This window comes from Acomys minous, assembly GCF_964271855.1.
Source record: "Acomys minous genome assembly, chromosome: 2".
In the NCBI taxonomy this organism is placed as follows: domain Eukaryota; kingdom Metazoa; phylum Chordata; class Mammalia; order Rodentia; family Muridae; genus Acomys; species Acomys minous.
This window is the reverse complement of record NC_140484.1, coordinates 55,348,948-55,372,684: the sequence shown is the minus strand read 5'-3', so window position 1 is coordinate 55,372,684 and position 23,737 is coordinate 55,348,948. Positions and strand designations below refer to the sequence as shown.

The following is a 23,737-nucleotide window of genomic DNA, read 5'->3' as shown; positions in this document are numbered from 1 at the left end:
AATGTCTCCAGATGTTGGCAGGTGGTTTCTGAGGGGCAAAGCCATCCCCTGTTGGGAACCAATAGCTGCCTTAGGCTATTCTGTTGTTATAATGAAACACTAGATGGCATGCACTTTAAAAAGAGAACATGGGGCTGGAGAGATGGCTCAGTGGTTAAGGGCATGACTTACTTTTGCAGAGTATCCGGGTTTAGTTCCCAGCACCCACATGGCAGCTCATAACATCGCTAAGGCCAGCTCCAGGGGATCTGATGCTCTCTTCTGGCCTCTCTGGACATAACATACACACGGTACTCACAGACAAAACACTCTTCCACATAAAATATTAGAAAAAATTTAAGACACTTTCTCTGTGTAGTCCTGGCTGTCCTGGAACTTGCTCTGTAGACCAGGCTCGTCTCGAACTCAAGGGTCTATCTCTGCTTCCCAAGTGCTAGGATTAAAGGCATGTGCCACCACGGCCCATCTAATAATTTTTATTTATTTATTAATTTTTAAGAAAAAGAGGTGTATTTAGCTCATAAGGTTTTTTTTTTCTTTTGCTTGTTCTTTTTGAGACAGTTCTTACTCTGTAGCCTTGAACTCTGAGCAAGCTTCTTTCTGTAAGTGCTAGGATTATGGATTTGGGTAGCTCACAGTTTTGAAGGCTTTAGATCCAGGATAAGATGCCCCATCCATTTGGCCTCCTATAAGACCCCCTTGGCTGTATTGAATATAGCAGAGAAACAGGTCTAGGGAGATGATTCAGTCAGCAAAGCAAACATGCCCCATGAGTGTGATCTCCAGCACCGTGTGAAAGGCCAGGCACGGTGGTATGCAGGTGTGATCCTAGGGATGGGAGGCAGAGGTAGGTGGGTTTCCTGAGATTATTTACCTACCTGGTGAGCGTCAAGCCAATCAGAAACTCCATCTGAGAAGATGGATGGCTTTCCTCATGACACTTAAGGCTTTCACCTGGCATGCACATACAAACAGGAACACACAGGCACACAATAAAACCATAACAGTAACAGAAATGGAGCAGGGCAGAGGGGGCAGGTGAGAGTGGAGGCCTTGGTCTGTAAGAACCTGCTCCCAGGAGAACTGACTCATTTCTAAGGGAAACCACTGTGACCTTCCAGGAGGTCTGTTCTCTGATGCAAACTGCCACCATCTTTATCAGATCATCAGTGCCAGCTTGCAAAAGATCATCACAGCTGGCCTCATTGACTGTAGACATCCCAAGGGGTTGAAACAGCTATAGACCCTCACCTGAGCATCTAGCAGCTTCTTCTTCTTCTTCTTCTTCTTCTTCTTCTTCTTCTTCTTCTTCTTCTTCTTCTTCTTCTCTTCTCCTTCTCCTCCCCTTTCTCCTTTTTCTTTTTTCTTTTTTTGATACAGAATTTCTATGTATAGCCTTTGTAGACCACACTGGCCTCAAAGCCTCCTGCCTCAGCCTCCCCATGAGCTGTGTCCAGCTAAACCCCTTCTTCTAAACAATTTAAAGAAGTCTCCCTAATTACACATGTCCCCAGGGAGGGCCTAGAGCATATAGATGGGGAACTATTGGGGGAAGGGGCTCCATCCACATAGCCATGAGGAAGTCATCTTCTATCCTAGGTGTAGACTTTCTAGTGTGGTTGCTTTAACACTAACCATGCTCCTGCCCACAGCCCCTCTCCTGTGCACTATGAGTAAGCCTAAGAAACTTATTGCTTCCCCAGAGTGAACTTTGGTAGACTCTCTCTGGACCTTAGGAGGAAAGTGGACATTGCTTCCTTCTCCTCCAGGAAAGGGGATTTTAAGAACAAGATCTTATTTCCTCAGAGCTCTGACACTGGGGACTGAGCCTGCAGCACACTAGGAGCAATCACCACCGCACAGCCTTTAGGGCCAAGCACCACCCAGCCCAGAGCACTAGTGGATGCTGTGACACATCATCACGCTGCATCCCACCCCTGCCCTCACAACCCTCACTGGCTCTACTTTCCCCGTACCACAGTCTCCAGACCACTGCTGACTTTGTTCTGTCTCCATAGACTCCCTTGTGGGTTTTCAACCTCTTCCATATACAGAGTCACAGGTGTCACTGGAAGGTGTGAAACAGCAGGCTGTGGGGACGGTAAAGGTACACAGACTGCCTCATGTCAGTGGCTGCTCCTTGCATCACTGAGCCTGTTTTTGTCCTCAGTTTTTGATGGCCTCCTCGGTTGTTTCCAATTGGGGACAATTACAAGATAGGCTATTCTAAGTATCCTTGCCTGGGTCTTTTTGTTCTCTTGATCAGCTGTAGTGCGGAAAGGCTGCTCCTTAACATACGGCTGTGTTTACTTGTCCAAGAGACTGCCACACTTGCAGCAAGGCCCAATTGTGTATACTGTTGTCATTGCTCCCAGAGGTTTGTGTTCCACCAGCTCTGTCTGTCCCCAGTGCCAGAACCTTGTGTGTGTGCGCACATGATTGTGTGTGTGCATATATGTCTATGTATGTGTGAATATGGAAGCCAGAGATCAACCTCAGATACTGCTCCTCCAGAGCTGTCCACCTTATTTTTTGAGGCAGGGTCTCCCCCTGGCCTGGTGCTCACTGATTGGCCAATAAGCCTCAGGGACCCTTCTGTGTCTGCCTCGTGTGTGTGTGTGTGTGTGTGTGTGTGTGTGTGTGTGTGTGTGTGCGCGCGCGCGCTGAGGATTGAGTTAGGTCCTCATATTTGCTCAGCAAACACTTTCTCACTAAGCCATCTTGAGGGTGGCTTTCATCCAATGTCCGTTCCCACTCTAACCCCCACCCCTCCACCAGCTGTTTGTGCCCTTAATCACATTTGGATCTCAGCAGTGATCCACAGTGAACTCTCTGGAAATTCACCATGACAACTCACATGTCCTTTGTTTATGTGATTTCACACTGTGCCTGCTAATTCCACTACAGTGGAAAACTCCTAATCCACAGGACAGCTCTGTGAATGCAGGGGAGGGGACCAGGGTCTCTGAAGCAGCTTTTGAAAGGCCTTTGATAATGTGATCTCCTTGCCTTCCTATGTTCAATATATCTCTTTCCTAAAAACAAATCTAAACCTTTCAAGTAGGCAAGCAAATAAGAGGGCAAACTTTGTTTTTCTTATTTCTAAAAGTGTAAGGATTAAGTTTTAATCTGTCACTTTAATGAGAAACTAATTAGTTTCAGGTAATATGGTGGGAATTAATCCTGGTGGAACATTCATTTAAACTCTCAATAACTTTTGCAAAAGGTTGGTTAAACTATAGTTTTGTTTGTTTTTGTTTTTTTGTTTTGTTTTGTTTTGTTTTGCCTGCTGGCGACTTGAGGGGTCACTGGAAAATACGAGAAAGACTTCCAAAGTAAAGTGGGCTTCTGTGGGCTCTGATTGGTGACTGGCTTCATAAAGGGAGAGAGATACTTTATTTGTAATATGTTTCATAACATTTGAACCACTTTTAAAAGTTACTTAAATTTTTTTAATTATTATTTTTAAAGTTTGTGCATACACGTGTGTCTGCATGTATGTCTCTGTGTACCACTTGAGTGCAATGCCTACAGAGGCCAGAAGAGGGCTCTGGATCCCTGGAGTTACAGGCTTTGTGAGCTGCCATGTGGGTGCTAGTAATTGACCTTGGGTCTTCTGCAAAAGCGGCAAGGGCTCTTAATGGCTGAGGCATCTGTGTAGGTCCACTGAATTATATTTTTTAGCTACCCATGTAATAATATTTTTTTAAAAGAATAAAAACATGATTTGTAAAGAATCTGCCCTAATTCTCAAATAGGCTGATACTACTCCTGTTGCCATGAATACTAATTCCTGCTTCTCAGTACTGAGAGGCAAGTATTTTTAACCTGTTATGCATTTTCACAGGTGAATTTTTGTGTATTTATAGACCCGTGCACACCTGTGAAACTGTAAATATATCTTAGCAAACATGTCTTCCAGCTAGCTGTTCTTCGGTTTACAACACAGATGACACCATGTCCCAGTTCTTGCTAAGGTGGAATGTGGTTGGCAGAGCATCTGTGACCCACTGAAGGCCTTTTTGCATTCCATGTGTATCAGTCAGATGCTCCTAGTAACAAACACTGCCCCTCAATCTTAGCATGCATTTCTTCCTCGAGACTGTAGACTAGTGTGAGTGTGGTGGCACCTGCGTTTAGTTTCTCATGGCTAGTGTTATCCAGGTTGTACAACCTGAAGTGAATCCTGTGGCTAAGCCATCATTTCACTGTAGTGGGGAAGCACAGGTAGCAGCGTGAGATGGATGTTGGCTGAACACAGTGAAATCCAGCATATTGTATAAAAAGAAATTGAGAAGAGCTTGGTATCTGCTGGACAAGTAAGTGGCCAGAGTGTTACATGTCCAGTAGTCTGTTTTGTTTTGTTTTGTTTGTTTGTTTTGTTTTTTAGTTTAAGAATGATTTTATTTTTAAGTGTGTGTGTGTGTGTGTGTGTGTGTGTGTGTGTGTATGTGTTTATGTGTATGCCATGTGAGTGCAATGCCCACAGAGGCCAGAAGAGGGCATCTGATCCCCTGGAGTTGGAGTTACGGGTGGTTGTGATCTGGCCAGTGTGGGTGCTGGAAATCAAAGCCAGGTTCTCTGCAAGAGCAGCAAGCGCCCTTAACTACTAAGCCATCCCTTCAGCCACCAGCATTCTTTAAAATTTGCTCCTAATTGTCTTTCAGACTTGTCCTGTGGTTGTGTTAGAATATAATTCATACTATAAATATTATAATAATAATAATACTTAAATTTGTTTACATTTATTTATTGTGCATATGTATGTGTGTTGGCACAGACACATCACAGTATATATGTGGAGGTCAGATGGCAACTTGCAGGAGTCTATTCTCTGTCCAACATGTAGGTCCTGGGGTTTGAACTCAGGAGGTGAGGTTTAGCAGCAAGCCTCTTTAGCCATTCAGGCATCTTGACAGACTATGACAATGGCATTTTTTTTTCTGAGGCAGGATATCACTAGGTAACCCAGGCTGGCTTGAAACTTGCAGTGATCCTCCTGCCTCTGCCTACCAAGAACTGGGGTTACAGGCATGTGCCACTATGCCTACCCTTATCGATGATGTCAATAGTTAATTGATATCCACCTATTGGAATGTCTGTTCGGCATGTTTTACATAGATTACCTTTGTTTTACATAGATAGGCCCAGGAATGGTTTGGAAAGACTCATTTAGAAAACAAGGAACCTGAGGCTTATAAGATCCAGCCACTGTTCCAAGCCCCATCCCAGGGGGTCATGGCAGGACCAAGGCAGGATGCTTGCTATGCCGGGAAGTGCCAGCACTGTGGACTCCACATCAGCTGCTTCAGGAGCATAGGGGTGCTGTTCAGTAGTCCTATCTTTAAGAAATGTCAAGGGAGGGGTGTGTGGGGATCATAAGAATTGTGGGAACCAAAGCTGGCTCGTGTCTTCCTCCATACAGGGCCCAGGGACCAAACTCAGGTTTTGTCAGGCTCGGAGGCAAGCACCTTTACCTGAATACTCCTTGCCCCTTTGCCAGCCCAGTTCCCATTTTGTTGATGCAGGAGGACAGCAGACTGTAGGAACTTTGGGAGGGCAGAGGCCCTCCTCCCCCACCCCATCTGGACTATCCACCTGAAAATGGGGCCATCATAAAGGTCTGGTCCCTCTGAAGGTACTTTCTATGCTTCTGAATGGAACCTGGTCTCACTGTGACAATTTCTGAGACCACTCCATCTGTTTCTCCCTATTCTCAGCAGCAAAGGACTTCAATCCCCAATCCTCCTGCCTTGAGGTTAGGCATGCCACATGGCATACCCCAGCCACGCCACATGGCATACCCCAGCCACTGGTGCATGAATGGAAATACAGTGTTGGGTCCAGGTGGGGGCCTTGAGAATTGGGTGACTGATTGAGCTGTGCTGGATAGTCACCCAAACCCACATAGTCACCAAGCAATCGAAGATGTGAGAAGCAAACCACCGTTGGAGTTGAGCGGTGTTTGTCACTGCAGCATTGACTTAACCTGGACTAGCTGATGCATGTTTATTCCACCAAACTATTCCCCCTTCCTGTGCAGATGCCTGTCCAGCTAGGCTGTAAGACTCTCCCCTCTAAATGTAACTCACCTTGTCCCTCTGAGTCCCCCAGGTGGCCTCCTGTACCAGCTAAAGATGGTTCGTCTTAAGCACACTAGAACCCCAGAAAGACACTTCTGTCTCTAGACTGGGCCAACAGCTGCCTCACTGCTGTGGATCCTCTGTAAATATTGGTTCTGATTGCATTTCCAGCGGAGAGTAGAATGTGTGCAACTGCCTTGCTGTCCAGCCATTGTGGGATGGCTGGCTCCCCAGGTACCCTGGGAAATGTCATTGGTGAGCCTACCGCAACGGGCTTGGCTGGGGCTTTACAATGAAGGGGCAATTCTTAATGCTGTCTCTAAGAAAGACCACATTAAAAGGCACTCAAACTGCTGCAGTAAACTCTTGTGCAATTGACCCTTGTTTCTCAGTGTGGAAATATGTCAGCCCCCACCTCCACAGCAAGCTCCAGTGCACTTGAGGGAGGAGTCATATTTGTGGTCCTGTGGCTTGGCATGAAGTTTCCAAGCCTAGGAGCTGACTTCGCTGGCTGTTTGCAGTTCTTAGCTGCTCCTTTGCCTAATTTGCTACATTTGAGAACACATGTGGCAGCTGAGGCACGTGGCCTCACAGCCTTTGAAGCTATCAGAGTGCTCACTACAGAATCAGAAATAAAACAACACATGTGCAGGTATGTGCACAGGTCATCTGCAAAGTTACTGTCTGCTTGGCTCATGGAAGTCTTATTTTTAAGATTTATTCTATTTTTAAAGTATGTGTATGTGTGTGATTCGGGATGTGAAGCATGTGTGTGGGTTTGTGCATGTGTGTGCAGGTGTCATTGTAGGCCAGAAGGGGACACCGTATCTTCTGGAGTTGGAGTTATAGGTGTTGTGAGCCACCTGACATGGGTGCTGGGAATCTGCAATCTGCAAGGGCAGCAAGTGCTCTTAACTGCTGAGCCATTGCTCATGTTCCCCTTCCCCACCCGACAGGGGGCTTTGTATGTCAAGCCCCCGGCCCCCTTTTTCAGGGTTGATTATATTTTCTTCTATGCCTCCAATAGCACTAAAATGTATTTATCCCTTGGGTTAGTGACAGTCTTAGGATAAACACCTCCCAGTGCTGGCATTAAAGGCACTTAAGACACACACACAGAAGCAGCCAAGGGCCGACCCAGTAATCAAAAGACAGCAGCGATAACTCTTCAACATGCCGTCCATAAATGAGGCATTGACAGGTCCATTAACCTAGAGCCATGGGCCATCACCGCAAAGACCGGCTTCCTAAGTGAGCTTGGCAAAGCTAATGAAGGAGGCTGTCAGGATCACCCTGGGCAACACCGAACTCCGTTTTCAGGGCGCGTCAGGCCCCCTGCATTAGTTACTTTTCTCATTGCCAGGAGTAAATCCAACCGAGGAGAAGAAGGACTGATGTGGTTTCATGATCCCGAGGAATGCAGTCCACTGGGGTAGGGGAGACATGGCGGCAGAGGAGGCTTGGTCTGTGGTGCCGACCAGGGGCCAGACATAGAACATCTGGACACAGCTGGCTTTCCTTACACCATCCAGCATCCCAGACCATGGGACCCTGTCACCCACATTCAGGGTCTTTCATCTTCATTTAGCCTTTCTGGAAACACTGTCACAGAAGCCCAGAGGGGTCTTCACTAATGCTATTTTTAAATTAAGTATTCATTCATTCATTTATTTTGTTTTTTAAAGTTATTTTATGTTTTGTGTATGTGTGTGTGTGTGTGAGAGAGAGAGACAGAGAGAGAGAGAGAGAGAGAAAGAAAGAAAGAGAAAGAGAGAGAAAGCATATGCCATGGTGCTCACGTGGATATCAAGTTATAGCTGAGCGGCTAAGTTCTCTCATTCTCCTACCTTTACTTCCCTGGTGCTGGGATTACAATCATCGCAACCACGGGCAACTCTTCCTAGGCATATTTTGTTTTCGTTTTTGAGACAGGGTTTCTCTGTGTAGCCATGGCTGCCCTGGATTTGCTTTGTAGACTGGGCTGGCCTCGAACTCACAAAGATCTTCCTGTCTCTGCTTCCCTGAGTGCTGGGATTAAAGGCAGGCACCACCACCGCCCATCATCATCATCATCATCATCATCATCATCATCATCATTTTTATGTGTATGGGTGTTTTGCATACATGTGTGTGCGCACCACATGCATGGCTGGTGGCTAGAAGAGAGCATCAGTCCTCCAGAACTGGACTTAGAGATAACTGTGGGCCACCAGGTAGGTTCTGGGATTTGAACTCAGGTCCTCTGCGAGAGCAGTCAGTGAGTGCTCTTAACCCTTGAGCCCTCTCTGACCCCACTTTTTGTTTTCTTAATGCAATCAACTTGGCAGTGGAAATTTACCATGATGGTCCCCAAGGGCTGATTCCCAAGTAACCATAGAGCAGGCTGATACCTCCACAGGGGCGGCATGTTCCACTCTGTCTTTTTTTTTTTTTTTTTGTGAGTTGTCAAAGCACACTTGCTGCAGACAATCACCAGTTCTGTCTCAAGCAAAATGTGGGTTGGAAGGAGTTGGCATGTGTGGAGTGGTCAGAGCCGGTTATTGGTAAGAATGGCATGCACAGTGGATTGGTCTCTATGTGCTGAGAAAGACCTCTTGTCTACAGAGTGTTAAGAATCACTTTCCTGGGGTCTCAGCTGTAGGATGAGGGTAGGTACCTGCATTATTCACGGGGACCTCAGTGCCTAGCTGGGAACTTGTCACTGGTTCCTGGGGTCTAGCAACTGCCTTTACTACCAGGCTGGCATGTTTTCTCCTGTATAGGTGGCAGGAGGAATTCCTGGGTTTCAGAAGTGCCTGATCCACGCAGGGGCTAGGCCTCTGCCCAGAGAGGTTCTTACCATGATCCATTTCCCACTTAGAGTCCCATCTTTGTTAATATACAGAGGTTGGGAGCATCCAATAGGCTCAGGGTTGATTCTCCCACAGGGATGCTTCAGTGACAGGTTGGCAGTCCTGCTGTCCCCTCCGGTTCTCTCTGCAAGTATTGGTGAGAAGTCTTGGGACATTCCCTAAGCCACTGCTTTGTGGAGGGCTATGGCTCAACACCCACCATGAAACCTAATGAAACCCAGTGGGATGGGTCCTCATCTGACACACAGGAGCCCAGGTATCAGAGTATGAGGGTGTGCCCAAGGTCTGAGAGCTGCCTCATGAGTCTGTCTGCACAGTAGAAATGGAACCTTGGCTCTGCGTGGCACATTATAAACCTGGCACCAGCACCAAGCCTTGCTCCACCCACCGTACCAGGGGGCCATTCCTTTATAGTATTTTCTGCTCTGGATGCAACAGACGTTTAGGTTTTGTTTGTTTGTTTGGGTTTTTTTTTTTGCTGTTTTTATTTTTTATTTTTTATTTTTTGAGGCAGGATCTCACTCTGTCTCAAGGTCACAGAGTTCCAGAACTCTCCTGTTGCAGTCTCTAAAGCACTGGGATGACAGGTGCCAACGGTCCCACCTGGTTCCGGGATCTTCGGCGGGGTTTCTTTTCTCGGCTTGTGGCACATACAAGGACAACCCCAGGCCATGTTCCCTTGGGTGGGTGGGAAAGAGGAGAAGGGGTGAGGGAGTAAGAGAGAGGGAGGGGGTGAGGGGAGAGGGAGAGGGAGAGATTGATTAAGGTTTCAAAAGTTACAGGGGCACATTAGCCATTCCTGCATACAACACGCCAGGGATGTCCACGATCAAAGCGTGTAGGTGCTCTCATGATCTCCTTCTCCCTCCTCCTCCAGGTCTCAGGCCTGAGTCCTGCGCATTCAGAGCTGGGTCAGGAACAGAACTTGAGAAGCCCGTCACACAGATGTGTCTCTGCCCATTGGGGCTGGCAAGCGGACCGACCCATCCAGTCAAGTCACTTGCGGCTAAGCTTGGCAAATCTGAGTTCAACATTCTTAATTTACATAGGAGGAGAGAACTAACTCCTGCAAAATGTCCTCTGACCTTTTCACATGTGCTGTGGCACACAAGAACACATGCATGCACACACATATGCACACACTCTAAAGGAGAGGCTGGGAGGATGGTCAGCATTAGCAGCACATACTGCTCTTGCAGAAGACTAGGTTTGGTTCCCTGGACCCATGTCCAGTGGCTGACAACTGCCTGTAAATCCAGACCCAGGGAATCTGATGTATCTGGTTTCTGAGGGCCCTTACACACATGCGGTATACACACATTTACCTAAGTAAGTTAAAAATAAAACAAACGTTTACAAGATAAAAGAGAAAATATTTAACCCTCTCTGTATATAAAAAGAAAAACAATCAGTGATTATAAGAACAACGGCTGGAGAGTTGAAGTGGAAGGCCAACCGCTCGGCAGCGCTTGGTGTTTCTGACAGTTATGCATAACGTGGCTGGTGTTGAGACAACAGAACCCGTTAAGAAGGGACAGCTGGTGATGAGGAGACCCTCTCACACACCTGATCTCCCAGCATCTGCTGCCATGGAAACAGCCAACAGCTCAGTCCATCTCAGCCTGTTTCAGGAGCGTGGCTGATGAAACCCAGGAACCTCAGAGAGGTTCAGAGAGAGGCTCCGTCACGTACATAAACGGGTTCTGATACAGGACAGGGAGGTGGGAAGATGTGGGGGAACCAAGGCGGCTGGGTCCCATGATGGTCGGAAGGCCCCTTTGCGGTTGAAGCTGCGTATTCCTGATAGATCAGAAACCCAGGGTCCAGGTTGCTTTCTCCGTTGCCCCTCGTTCACACTAACAGACGGTCTGCACTTTCAAAAGACCCTGAGTTCATTACATTATCATTTGAATTGTGACTTTGACAACTCAGCACCCTACACGCTGTGGGCTTCTCTATAGAGGACCATTGGGGAAAATATCTTAAAAGATGCAGCCCACCACCAGTTGGGAAGAATGTAAGGCCACCTTACTCTATGAATATGCCACACACCTCATAAATATTCATAAAACCTTCTTTTAAATCTACAACACAGAACCCACTAAGTGTCTCCCCACTGTGGAGCAGCCCACTCCTGTCTCTTTGGAGTGCTTTGTTCAGCTTTGATAGATAAATTTCCAGGAAAACTGTCTATGTCTTTTTTCACTGAATTCTTCCCTTCAAGCAGAGTGGAGTGGAGAGGCTGACACTAGACGGCAGAAAAGGGCAGGCAGGGGTGAGGACATGCTAGCAACAGTTGTCAAGTGGCTCAAGCCTGGAGAACACCGTGTTGTCATGGGCTTGCTCCCGCTCTGTCCCTGATACCTGCCAGTCCTGGGCCTCACCTGGCCATGTTTTATTACCAGAGAAGCTGTGAAGGCTGGACTCAGAGCCCAGGGAAGGAGGCCCGGCCGGCAGGAGCCAGCCTAGAACACAGTGAGCCAAGCATGGTGCCACATGCCTGACATCCCAGCCATTGAGAAATGAAGGCAGGAGGGTCAGGCATTCTATGGTATCCTTGGCTACGTCATGAGTTCAAGGCCAGCCTGGTCTACATGAGACCCTGCCTCAAAACCAAAGTGACAGAAAGAGAGAAAGAAAAGAATCCACTGAAAGAGGGAGGCAGGAGGTAAGTCCCTGGGCTTCTGAGATTCTATATCCCTCAAACCCAGTCTGGCCAGTAGGGATGAGGCAGGCCGAGAGAGGTGGTACCCTATTTTATTAACACACCACAAGGCACCCACCAGAACCCTGGGTTAGCACCTTCTCCTCACTAAGGGAATGGAAGCTAAGTGGCTTGTAGCAGGATCTTCTCCTTATCTGCCTGTGCTCTGGGCTACACACTCTTCCTAGGAATGACCAGCATCCTGCAGGGATATTCCACCCACACCCAGGCTGTCTGTGGAGGCCGTCCACCCTGTCACGGAGTCACAGAAGCTGGACCATTTCCCTTTGACTTCTATAGCACCTGTTCCACCTAAAACGGATTTCTTTAGCTCTGATCCAGCCAAGGGCAAAGGAAGCAGGCGCTTGCCGAGCGGGCAGCCTGCCAACTCCTCCATCTCCTGCCCAGGCAGACCTCATTCACACTGTTATCGATCCACACGTTAAAAGCCTCACACCGCCTTCAGAGAAGCAAATGCGTGGAAAACGCTCCTTCTATTGAAACCACACACACACACACACACACACAGCACAGTGTGGCTAGGAGAGCCTGGTCCCAGGTGGCCCAACCCCGTGTGATCCATGTAAATGTGGAGTGCCTTAACACCTTGGGAGGAACAGTAACGGCAGGAGCTCTGGGATGCCCCAAGGCAAGGTGCTCAGGGCTCCGCTATGACCACAGGTGCTTTCATCAAACACACCCCAGATGTCTCAGAAAACTTAATCTAACTAAACGGCGTGTAAAGAGCCGTTATAGCGCTTTGCTGAGGGATAGTAAACGAGGATAAAGTCTGGCTCACAGCCAGCAAATGGGCATTTCCCCAGATTATTTTCTAACATTAGTTTTAAAATTATTTATCTTGTGTAACAGTTTTAAAATTATTTATGTTGTGTGCATGAGCGTTTTGCTTACATATATGTCTGTGACCGGCATGTAGGGGGGAGCAGAGGCCAGAAGAGGGCATCGTGTCTCTTGGAACTGGAGTTACAGATAGTTCTGAGCAGCCATGTGGGTGTGGGAAATTAGATCCCAGGCCCCGTGGAGGAGCAGCCAGTGTGCTTAACCACTAAGTCATCTCTCCAACCCCATTGTGATTTTGTTGTTGATGATGTTGCTTGTTTCTTTGGGGGGAAAAAAAAAGAGTTCTGAGGCTTGAACCTAGCTCCTCATGTTTGCGAGTTGCCAAGTCAGCAACCTCCCAGGCCTTTTCTGGAACACGTTGACCCACATGTTGTGGGGTTGAGTGCCCTGTTCTTTGTCAGGAGATGTGCACCCCCTGGACCTCTGCTCTGGGTTTGACCACGCACTCTACCAGCCAGTGCGTGTGGCTTGTCCTGCATCTTTTCTGTGCCTTCCCCGAGGTCCTCAGCCATGGCTCAGGCAGGTTTCGTATGTGACATTCCCTTGGACACATGGACCCGTTGTGGCCTAGTACTTACCCACTCTGCTCTGCAAACACGTAAGACAGCCAGGTACAGAGGATATCACTGAGGCGGAGGGTCACGGGGGCTTACAGCCCAGGGGTGGGAGCAAACACCCAGGAGGCCAGAGCCTGCTTGTTCTACCTGGTGGGGCAAGACGGCTAGAAAACTGCCTGTGGCGGGAAGGAGGCGGGGGGGAAAGGGGGTACAGATGAGCCAGTGTGCAGAGAGGAGAAGGCTAGGCTCCTTTGATTGGAGGGTGGGTTTGGATCTGATAAAAGAAAGATGGAGCTAGGAGTTCCATCAGAGGATGAGGGTGAGCCAGGTCAACTGTGTCCCCTAGCGGGAACCCCAGAAGAAAGAATAGTGTCAACGGGAGTGTTTGAATTCTGCAGCAGAACTGAGAGGCAAGCTGGGCCAAGGAAATCTAGTTCACGGGACTTAGGGATGTGGGAGTCAGAGCCAGGGGCAGGCAGGACTATCTGGGCTTCCAGGTCACTAATCTGGAGTTCTGAGTGGGCACAGGGCCAGGTGTGTCCCCTAGTGGGAACCCCAGAAGAAGCAACAGTGTGGACGGGAGTGTTTTGAACTCTGCACATTCTGAGTGTGGAGCCCCAGTGAGCTGTGATGTCAAGTGACACCAACTAGGGCCACTCGAGATGAGGACGTGTCAATTGAGGAGGAAATGCCTCCATCAGATCAGCCTGTGGGCCATTCCGTGGGGGGCATTTTCTTGATTCGTGATTGATGTGGGAGGGGCCAGAACACTGTGGGCAGCACAGCGCTGGGGAGGCCACGGGGAGCAAGCCAGGAAGCAGCATTTCTCTATGGCTTCTGCTTCTGCTCCTGCCTCCAGGTTCCTGCTGCCTTGAGTTCCTGTCCTGGCTTCTCTCAGCAATGGACTGGACACTGTAAAAAAAAAAAAAAAAAAAAAAAAAAAAAAAAAAGAAATGAACCCTTTCCTTCCCAAAGCTGCTTTTGGTCACGGTGTGCATCACAGCAACAGAAAGTGAGGAAACATGGTGGCCCTTCGGGTTCAAGGGTTAAGGCATCAAAGTCATCTGTAACTTCTTTTGGTCTGACAATGGCTTAGACAATTAGCTGTTTTGTTTTTTTTTTAAGTTAACAGGTCTGAGTTACTGTACTGTCTACTGAACATTTAGAGGAATGTGATGATGGACCCAGCTCCCTCCTGCACTTCCCTCCCTTCTACCCTCCCCCTTCCTTTCCTGGTTCATTTTTTTCACTTCCTGCCCCCTCTTCCCTTCATTCCTCCCTCCTCTCCCCTCTCCTTTCTTCTCTCCTCCCTTCCCCTTTCTTTCTTCCTTTATCTGCTAAGACCAGGATGGGTAGAGAACCAAAGCACCAGGAGCTGTAGATTGTGGGTACAAGAGAGCCTCCACGTGGACACTGGCGGGAGAGGGGCCCCAGCGATTGGCTACACCAGCTCTGACACAAAGCACTCCACATACATGTCTCAGCACTTTCCGTCCTGTTAATTCGAAGGTGGTTTTGTTTTTCTTAGTATTTCCAGATAATTATCATTGTTCACGAATAGACAAGCCATCCTAGGAGACTGCCTCAGACTTCCAACATGATACTTCTGGGATGGGGAGCTGACCTCTTTATTCCAATGCTTGTGTTTCTTCATTCCAAATAATTTTTCTTGTTTGATTGCATTGGCTGATCTTTTTTGTAAAGTGCATGTGTGTGTTACAGTGCTTGTGTGGAGGTCTGAGGACAATTTGTGGAAGTCAGTTCTTTCTTTCTACCATGTGGGCTCAAGGATGGGACTTGGGCCAGCAGGCTTGGTGACAAGCACCTTTTCTTACTGAGCCCTCTTTCTGGCTCTTGGCTGGTATTTTAGAGGTCTTGTTGTGTTAGCAGCATTGCTTGTTTCTGCATCAAATTCTACCAATATAGCATTTTATATTTAAGTTTAAGGTGTGTTTTGGTATAATTTAAACTGAATATTAAAATATCATCAAATGATCCAGGTTGTGATACAACAATTCTGTTTAACAAGACATATTTCTAGCCAGGCGTGGTGGCGCATGCCTTTAATCCCAGCACTTGGGAGGCAGAGGCAGAGGCAGGCAGATCGCTGTGAGTTCGAGGCAAGCCTAGTATAAAAAGCGAGTCCAGGACATCCAAGGCTACACAGAGAAACCCTGTCTTTGAAAAGAAAACAACAACCCCCCAAAATAAAAACAAACACATTTCTTAATTTGTTTGCTGCTAATGTAAACATGTTTCAGAGTAAACCAGAGTCACCCTGGGTGTATTTCTGTCTGTGAAGCCACGTGACACTCTGTCCATCCATCATCCATGTGAAGGTTTTCATTTATTTGCTTGCCATGGAAGAGACAGACAGAGGTACCCAATAAAAGTATCTTCTTGTCTGGGTCTCTGCTACCAGCAAGGAAAACTCTGAAGGCACCTCAACAGGTCATAGCAGCTTCCACAGGCTACTCCTCTGCTTTGGGAGGTCTCATGTTCCTGCCTGCTGCCTACTCTGCTTCCACATTGACTGCAAGCTGCCCCTGTCACATCCGCTCCTCTGTTTGTTCATTTCAGATAGGACTTCTTCACTAGCTGAGGCTGGCCTTGAACTTGTGATTCTTCTGATCCTTCCTTCTGAGTGCTGGGGTGTACTAGCCTATCTGGTTGAATCCTACATTCTTCAGGCTATGCTACCAATAGGAGCCAGGGAGATGAGAGAGAGAGAGAGAGAGAGAGAGAGAGAGAGAGAGAGAGAGAGAGAGAGAGAGAGAGTGTGTGTGTGTGTGTGTGTGTGTGTGTGTGTGTGTGTGTGTATGGGGGTTGAGAGATGACTCTGCAGTTGGGCTAGAACCCAGCAGGCCCTCTTTCTAGCTAGCCTCACCTCCTGCCCACTGTCCACACATCCTCAGGAAGATGCTTCATTCAGATGGGACTTGTCAGATCCCAGAACAAGCTCAGCATCCATCTACTGCCTAGTTTAGTTAACAGGCCCTGGCTCCTGTGTGCCTGGTGGTGTTCCAGAACAAACACAGGGAAATGAACCATGGAAAGTGAGTGGAGGGCACTAAATGTTAGGCCACAGGTGGGCTATTGGGGGGGGGGCATGCAGCTGCTGGGGAGGTGGAGGGGGGTCAAAGCTAGAAGCTGAGAGATGAGTGCACTTCCGAATGTGTGACTCCAGGAAGTGGGGCTCTTCCTACAGTGGAACCAAGTTTAAACCGTTGCTGAAGCACAGGAGATCTGGCAGGGACCAGGAGGAGACAGATGTGCTGCCCACAGCAGCTGCTTTTACCAGGGCATGCCCGCCTTCTGCTCTGCACACCACATCTTGCCTGCATTTACCGTGTGTGCCTCCCATCCTCAGCCCCCCCCCCCCCCCGCCCAGCCTTTTCCCCTGCTAGCTAATGGACAAGCTCAGGCCATTCCCCTCAGGCAGCCTAGAGATGCTCGCCCCCTTAACCTGAACCCCCACCCCAGGGCTTGACCTGGAGCTGCCGAACGCAGTGAGCACAGGGCTAATGTTAGTCACCGTAATTGATGATGGTTTTCCCAGGGCCAAAAAGGCGGTTCTGTCTGGAATCCCCACAGCATGATGTGATGTCTTGGCTTCTAAGTCCCTGTATGCATCCCTTTAGAGAAATCCTGACATGAGGATTGCTGAGTATTGGCGTGGATGGCTGCCTGGTCCAGGGTTTGCAAGACAAAAAGGACCCGGCCTATCAGATGGGAGGCAGAGTCTCTTTCTGCAAGGTCATCCAATTCTTTTTTTCTGCGTCATCGCACGTGCAGCCATGTAGAGCCGAACCGGGGGCTCAGAGACTCAACAGCACAAAGAGTGATGCCCCTTTTTCTACACTGAAGGGAAAAAAAAAAAAAAAAAGGAAGCAAGGCTCTGGGTGATGTGCGCAATTGCAGACCTGCCAGAAATAAGAACACCTGCCTGGAGAGGCCCTGACTCAGACCGGTGGCAGGTTAGGGACTTTTGAAGGCTCACAGCAGGCTTAGAGACAGACAGGGGTGTGTGTGTGTGTGTGTGTGTGTGTGTGTGTGTGTGTTACCACCCCAGGCTCTCACTAGTGTTCCCCCATCCTAGACCTTTCCATGTGAGGAATCAGACTCAAGGATGCGGCTTGAGCTGAGGACAAGGCTGCACTGGATACAGGGACACAAAGAAACTGGGGCACGGGCAGGATCCTGTCCTTAAAATGTCAACTGAAGACTACAAGCAGCAAGCAGAGCAAGGGATTGTGGAGTAGGCGGTGGGGCATGAGGACAGGGGGAGTCAGGCACACACTGGGGCGACGTGCTGGTGGACGCTGGATTCCCAGGGAATTCTTTCTTGAACATAAGAGCGGTGTTGGCCCTTGAGCCTTCCGTGGGGGACAGCAGAAAGTTCCAGGCTGACTTCTGGCCCCACTGCTTTCCTTCTTGTCTGCAGCACAGGCTGCAGGAGTGAGGCTTGGGGACAGGCAGGCCCTTGGGGGTTGGAGTCTGGCAGGAGCAGGGTGTCTTGGCATGCATCTTCTAGCTGGGTTCCTGGGGCCCACGATCCATTTCCATTTCTGTGACATGTGCTCTCTGGGGTCAGGACCAACGAAGTTAGGGGAGGTGGAGCCAGAGCCCATTGCTTGCAAGGAGCCCAAAGAACACCAAAGCAGTCTAAGGACCCCTCTCAGAAAATCAGCCTGTGGGATCCCACCAGAGCTGCTTTTCTTTCTGTCTGAGATATTGCTAGCAGATGCCTGATTTCTTCACTCAACAACTATTTTATCAGCCCTACGTCTAAGGAAGCCAAGGAGGGCTGTGGTTTGCAGCTGGCAGCTCTCCCCAGGTGGTACCATGTTACTCCATGTGTATCCTGAAATACGCCCCAACACAACTCTTTCTTTTTTTTTTTTAAACTCAAGTGCTTAAAGACTTCTTTGAAATGTGGGCCAATTATTCAAGGAGAGAGAGGGGGGGGGGGAGAGAGAAAAGTACCCAGATCAAATATTTAACTTTGCTTTTGGAATGTTGAACTCACCTGTCCACAGGAATCTCTCAGGCATATCCTACAAGACTCACTTCATCTGTGGCGTATCCTACAAGACTCACTTCATCTGTGGCTCCACTCTTTCTGAGGAAGTTACAGATTGGGACCGGCCTAATGTCATGGCTCTGAAGCACAGTCTTGACCCACAGACTGACCTCGGTCCTCACCACCAGCTTCTTTAAACTGTAGATTTCTAGGACAGTAAACTCCTTTTCCAAAATATTTGAAAAAAAAAATACAGATACTCCTCCCCCAGTACCCATCCTAGAGACGCAGAGCTTGTGCAGAGTTGGAGAGCTTCAGTAAATTATTAAGGCCTTTGGTGATTATTAGCCATGGTCCCTGCAGCAGACAGATTGGGCATGTTTCTGTGGCATGAAGCTGGGGGCCCGGGGCTTCCTCTGGGCTGACAAAGGTCTATCACTGCGGATTAAAAAACAAAACAAAACAAAAAACAAAAAACAAAAAACAAAACAAAACAAAAAAAAACCACCCTGGGCGTCCCCAGGGAGAGCTTCACCTGTAGGATTCTGGCAGTTGGCTCTTCTTCCCTGCCAGCCCCGCCCGGTCTCCTCCCCTGGGCCGACCTACCTCGGCGGCCTGGGAGGCGGACGCAGGCGTGTTACCCAGGTACAAACTTTTCTAGCGTGCTGCTAACGTTTTCAGAGCCATGGGCCTCGGTTTTCCAATCCTATTAACATGCTCCAGGAGGAGCGGGTTGCGGTCGGCATAATCTTGCGGAAAGGGGCTGGGTTCTACCGGGAGAAGACTTTCTGGTCTGGGAGGGGGTGGCGCGCGAGCCACGCAGCCCGGGGCGGGGCGCCCGGCGTTTCCCTGGGTTGCTACAACAGACCCCACACTCTGCGCCACCGCTGCCACCGTGAGACCAAGACAGGTGAGGCAGGGACTGGTCGCCCACGAGAGAACCCTTCCCCCAACGCCTCCAGTGCCTGCGGTCGCATTACTCTCGGGAACCCCCAGGTCGCCCGCGGTGCAGAGCGGGGCGGGGCTGCGCTCTGCACCCCGAAACCTCCTGCCCCGCTGGGTGTAGCGCCGCTCAGTCCTCCCGTCTGAGCCAGGTTCGCGATTTCAGGTCCTCCCCAGGGCTTGGGCCCGCCCCCGACGCGGGAGCCAGGTGAGACGCACTGGTGGGGAAGGATAGTGGGTGGCCCTTGGGCACCCAACCTGGCTTCTTGTGGCATGTGTGTGCCTCTAGATTCCAGAAGCAACGGCGACCGGGTCAGCGCGGCCCCATACGCATAGAAGCTGAAGATGAGAGAGCTGGGAAAGAGGGATGCGCGCATGCAGGTGGGGCTTGGGTCTCATAGGGGCACCCCTTCCCCCACTACCCCTTTCCCCGGCAGGGACCATTTACAAGAGCCTTGGAAGTGAACTGGGTGCAGAGCTCAGAGCTCTTTGTCCCCTGAACCTGTGGACTTCTGCTTCTTCGAGCGCTCTGACTCCTTCCCCGGGTCAGCGCAGGTGGATTCCATGCCCGGGATCTCCTGTCCTGTAGATCGCCTGTTTCCTGGGGGCTTGGGCTAGCAAAGCCCAAAGAGGAGCCGCCGCAGGGCCGCCAGGGGGCGCGCTGGGCGGGAACCCGCGTCCTGATCTCCTGTCTCTTGAGACCCGGAGCTCTCTCTCGGACTCTACTTGGCCGCCGGCTTTACGCAGGGTCGCAGTGGCTGCAGCTGGCTTCGGGAGGTCGGGGGTCGCACGGAGCCCCCGCCGGGGGCCCGACCCCTGCCCGCCACGTTCCTTATTAGGGTGTGGGGACCCGGCGGGCGCAGGGGAGCGGCCCCCGCGTCCCCCCCCCCGCCGCTGCCTGTGAATTATGCAGGAGGCTGGCACCGGTGCTCGAGTTACTCAAGTTTCCCTGGCAACTTTGGCCTCGGCATCCCTCCTCCAGCGCAGCGGGCAGCTCCTCCCGCGCTCCCGGGGCCCCAGGCGCCTTCCCTGGGCGGCGTGGCCGCGCAGCCCTGGGTACCCGATCACCCGGAGGGCTCCGGAAGACGCAAAGCTAGATCACACCCTCGCCCCTTGGACTGGGGGCCTCTGAGGAAGCCAGCCAGCAGGTGCGACCCTGGTGACATCATCCTGTAAACTTCCTGGGCTCAGAGGGTGCTTACTCGACCTGTGGTGGATTTCCTTGCCAGGATGCAGTGGTCGCATGGGACTTCTCCTGGGTTCCAAGGGTGTGGGGCATCTGCAGGACCTCGTCGTTGGGGTGTGTAGGGTGAGTCACCCTTTATATCTCTGACCCATTGTCGTACAGGGTGAGGGTATCCAGGGAAACTTGTCTTCCCGGGTTCGGAGAGCACCAGGGTCGCCCTGCAAACTGCAGCTGGAGTGCAGATAGGGTGGGCTTCCATCCACCTCCTCACCCATTTGCAGAAAGTGCAAGGGGTTGCAACAGGAAACTCTTAACTGTTCGGCTCCAAGTGGATGGGGGCACTGCGAGTTTTTTTTGGAGCTGGGGGACGTCCAGTGGGCAAGAGGCTTATTCAGTTGACAAATTTTTCTGACGGTCGAACTTTTAAAATGAGTGTGGGCTGTTCCATCTGAGAAGGTGCCTTGGGTCAAGGGGTGCCAGGGTCGGGTGGGGGATCTCAGGGGCTTTTCTGGTGGCTTATAGGTGACTTGCAGGAACAGTCCTGGAAGCCTTCAGAGGACATCTGAAATTAGTGGTTTCTGTGTGGAACTTCGAGGCAGTAAATTAGGTAGGTGTGTGACCTCTTTTTTTTTTTTTCAAACAAGTTTGAACATTAATGAGGCCAACCAGCTAATTAAGCTGAGCTTCAGCATGTAAGGATAATTTTGGAAGTCTGGCTTGAAGAACGGCTTGTGACCTCTAACTGGGATTGACCCCTGGACCTTGCTGACCTAGCTAGGGGAGGTTCAGCAGGTGGGTCTCCAGCGGTTGGCACAACCTCGACCCAGGTCCCCACTTCAGGGCTGGCACCCTGCAGGCTGGATTGTGTGTGGCAGTGACCACAACAGCCCCTGGAGGTGCCTTGATTGGAAACATTCCAACCACTTGTAGGGGATAGCAGGCTGAGTCTGTTGGGGGCCTGGAACCTTCTGTTGCTGCAGCTGAGGTGAGCTGAGAAAGTGATGATGAAGTGGAGGAGAACAGTGGCAGCCTGGAAAGGAGGGTGGAACCGAGAAGTTGCCTGTCTGTCCATAAAGTGGGCAAGAGGAGTAGACTTGGCTTCACAGTGCCTGGAAGTCACAACTGCCAGGGGTGCAGTGCTATTAGGGAAATGGAGCCTATTGTTTGTACCAGGAATTTTTCCAAGAAGGAACTAAGTGGCCAGCTGGGTGTCTTTGGGCCCCTGCGTCAGAAGGCTGGAATGCAGGTGAAGGTGTCTCCCAGGGTCCTGCCCACAGCCCTTGGCAAAAGTGGGGCAGACACGGAATCTCTGCCTAGTATCTCAAGTGATTTCTTAGGGAACCAAGAAAAAAAAAAAAAGACTTGTTTGTAGTCAAGTCATTCATTCATTTGTTTAACCACCTCGAGGTTTCGTGCCTGGCCATGATCATGAGAAGGCCTGGGGGATTGGGGTGCTATCTAGAACACTGGGTCATGTGTAAGGTGCTGAGATGTGAGGAGCATCAGCTGGACCCTGTGAAGGAGTTGGGGATAGCGTGGAGTTTTATATTTCCTCATACGGAAGAAAGTGTGACAGAAGAGCATGCTGGGAGTTGCCTGATCTTCAAGAGAGTAGCTCTAGAGATGGAACTGCAGACATATGTGCTTTGTTTCTGAATACTTCTGAGTCCTAAACGATAGACTTCTGGGGTCTCCACGGGCTCCAGGGAGTAATAGGGGGTTGTCCAAAGTGGATTTTATGTGGGACAACAGCTTCTGTGAGGGCTGAAGGACTCTGCAGATGTCATGGCAAAGCCACCCACATCCTGATGACCTCTTTCCTGACAACGCAGGGCTTACAGCCTCAATGGCTCCTTAGGGTGGCAGGGAGGTCTGGCCATAGCAGCCTGTTTAAATTGGTGGTTTTGACCTCTTTCAGGAGCCTCACCATAGCTGTGACCCCCCACAGGAGTCACAGTAGCATGGAGGAGGCTCATGTGCGTGACACCCCAAAAGTCTTGCTAATTTCCTGACCCTCTTGGTCAGCACTGAAATGGGGGCCCATACTCGGGCTTATCTTTTTTTCTCTCTGGCACCCCTAAGCACCTGGGCTTGTAGAAGTAGGGTATACAGGAGTAGGAAGAATGTGAACGGATTGAGAGATGGGCTAGAAGCTTGGAATCCCCTCCTAACCATGAGACATTTGGTCCGGGCACAGAACCTAACAAGCACACCCCAAGGAGAGGTCTGTCATCTTCTGTGGACCAGAGATGAGCTGGGCATATTTGTCTCATTAAAATAAGCTGAACAGTTCTTATCTGGCGGTGGGGGGTGGGGGGTGGGGCGGTCCAGTGCTGTGTGTCAGGCCTGGAGCTGGATGTGGTTGCTCCTCTTGGGGCTTCTGGGCTGGTGGGGGGGACAGAGGACGGCTACATGTGGCTGCTGGGTGCTGAAGACCATAGAGATCACCCAGGGGGATAGGATGACTGTGTTCTCTGGCTTGGGCGGGGCCTTTCCACAGCTGGTGATGGCTGTGAGTCCCCTGGGCCTTGCTTGGGTGGACCGTGCCCCTCAGCAGCTCTGGCACAGTCAGAGCAAGGTGTTCTGTACATTCTCCTTCCCCTAGGTAGCTTCACTGTGCTTTCGCTGTCTGATGACCCCGAACTGCGCCCCCTTGGGGGGAGGGGCCTAGAGGATGGGGTTGACTTCTGTTCCCTTTTCCAGGTCAGTAGCCTGATGCTCTGGGGGTGGTGTGCCCCTTGCCCATGGTCCCCACATGTAGTGAAGGAGGAGCCCTGTTTGTACTTTGGGCAGCCCCAGGGATCCCAGCCCACGATCCCACACCCTACCAGAGCCAAACACACATCACCCTGCGGGAACCGCCACCAGAATGTGGCAGAAAATTAGTTGTCTTGTTCCTGTGGTGTGAAACTGAGTTAGTGGGCGAAAAGCTGAAGTTTCTGAGCAGGTGACTTGATAGGGTGTGCATTTTTTTTTTTTTTATCATTGCTGAAAGCAGATCCTCAGAGCTGTTTGACATGGCTCACAGGGTCCACTCTGGGCTCTGACAGGAACACTGAGGTTGTCTGGGTAACAGGTTGCCTTTCTCACCTCCTTCCTCTTGATCAAGAGGATGCCCTAGTCTTAATCAGGAAGGGGCACGTTGGTGTCCTTTCAGTACTCAGAGCCTGCTCAGGCTCAGCAACCCGAGTCACTCTGACGCCTGGTCCTGGGGACAGACCAGCTGCAACATACAGCCCTTCCTGGGAGATTAAGCTCTTAAAAGCCTTTGGCGGTAGTGGGAGTCCTTGGGTAGTAGCAGTAAGCATAGAGCACTCTGATTGGCTGCCAGATGTCTCCTCCAAGCAGAGGACTAGCACAGGCGGATGGGATATCGTCTAAGCACTGCTTCTGTTGGGCGTGTTTGCCCCAGCCCAGTCCCTGGGCTCAGTGGGGCCACGGGGTCAACAGAAGTCCAAGCTTGGCCTGTGGATTCTACATGACGGACTGCAGAGGTGCAGGAGGGCTCCTGGCCCTTTCTGCTCCCGGG

At 50.3% G+C, this 23,737-nt stretch overlaps 1 protein-coding gene across 1 annotated transcript in view; it reads left to right on the top strand.

Annotated features, from left to right (window-relative positions):
• Nucleotides 1-19,460: 19,460 nt before the first annotated feature.
• SHANK2 (SH3 and multiple ankyrin repeat domains 2) overlaps nt 19,461-23,737 on the top strand; it is a 448,993-nt gene continuing 444,716 nt past the window's right edge. The window contains exon 1 of the mRNA XM_084755599.1: nt 19,461-20,331. The gene's annotated coding sequence lies outside the window, so the exon portion shown is untranslated. The remainder of the gene's footprint in view (nt 20,332-23,737) is intronic.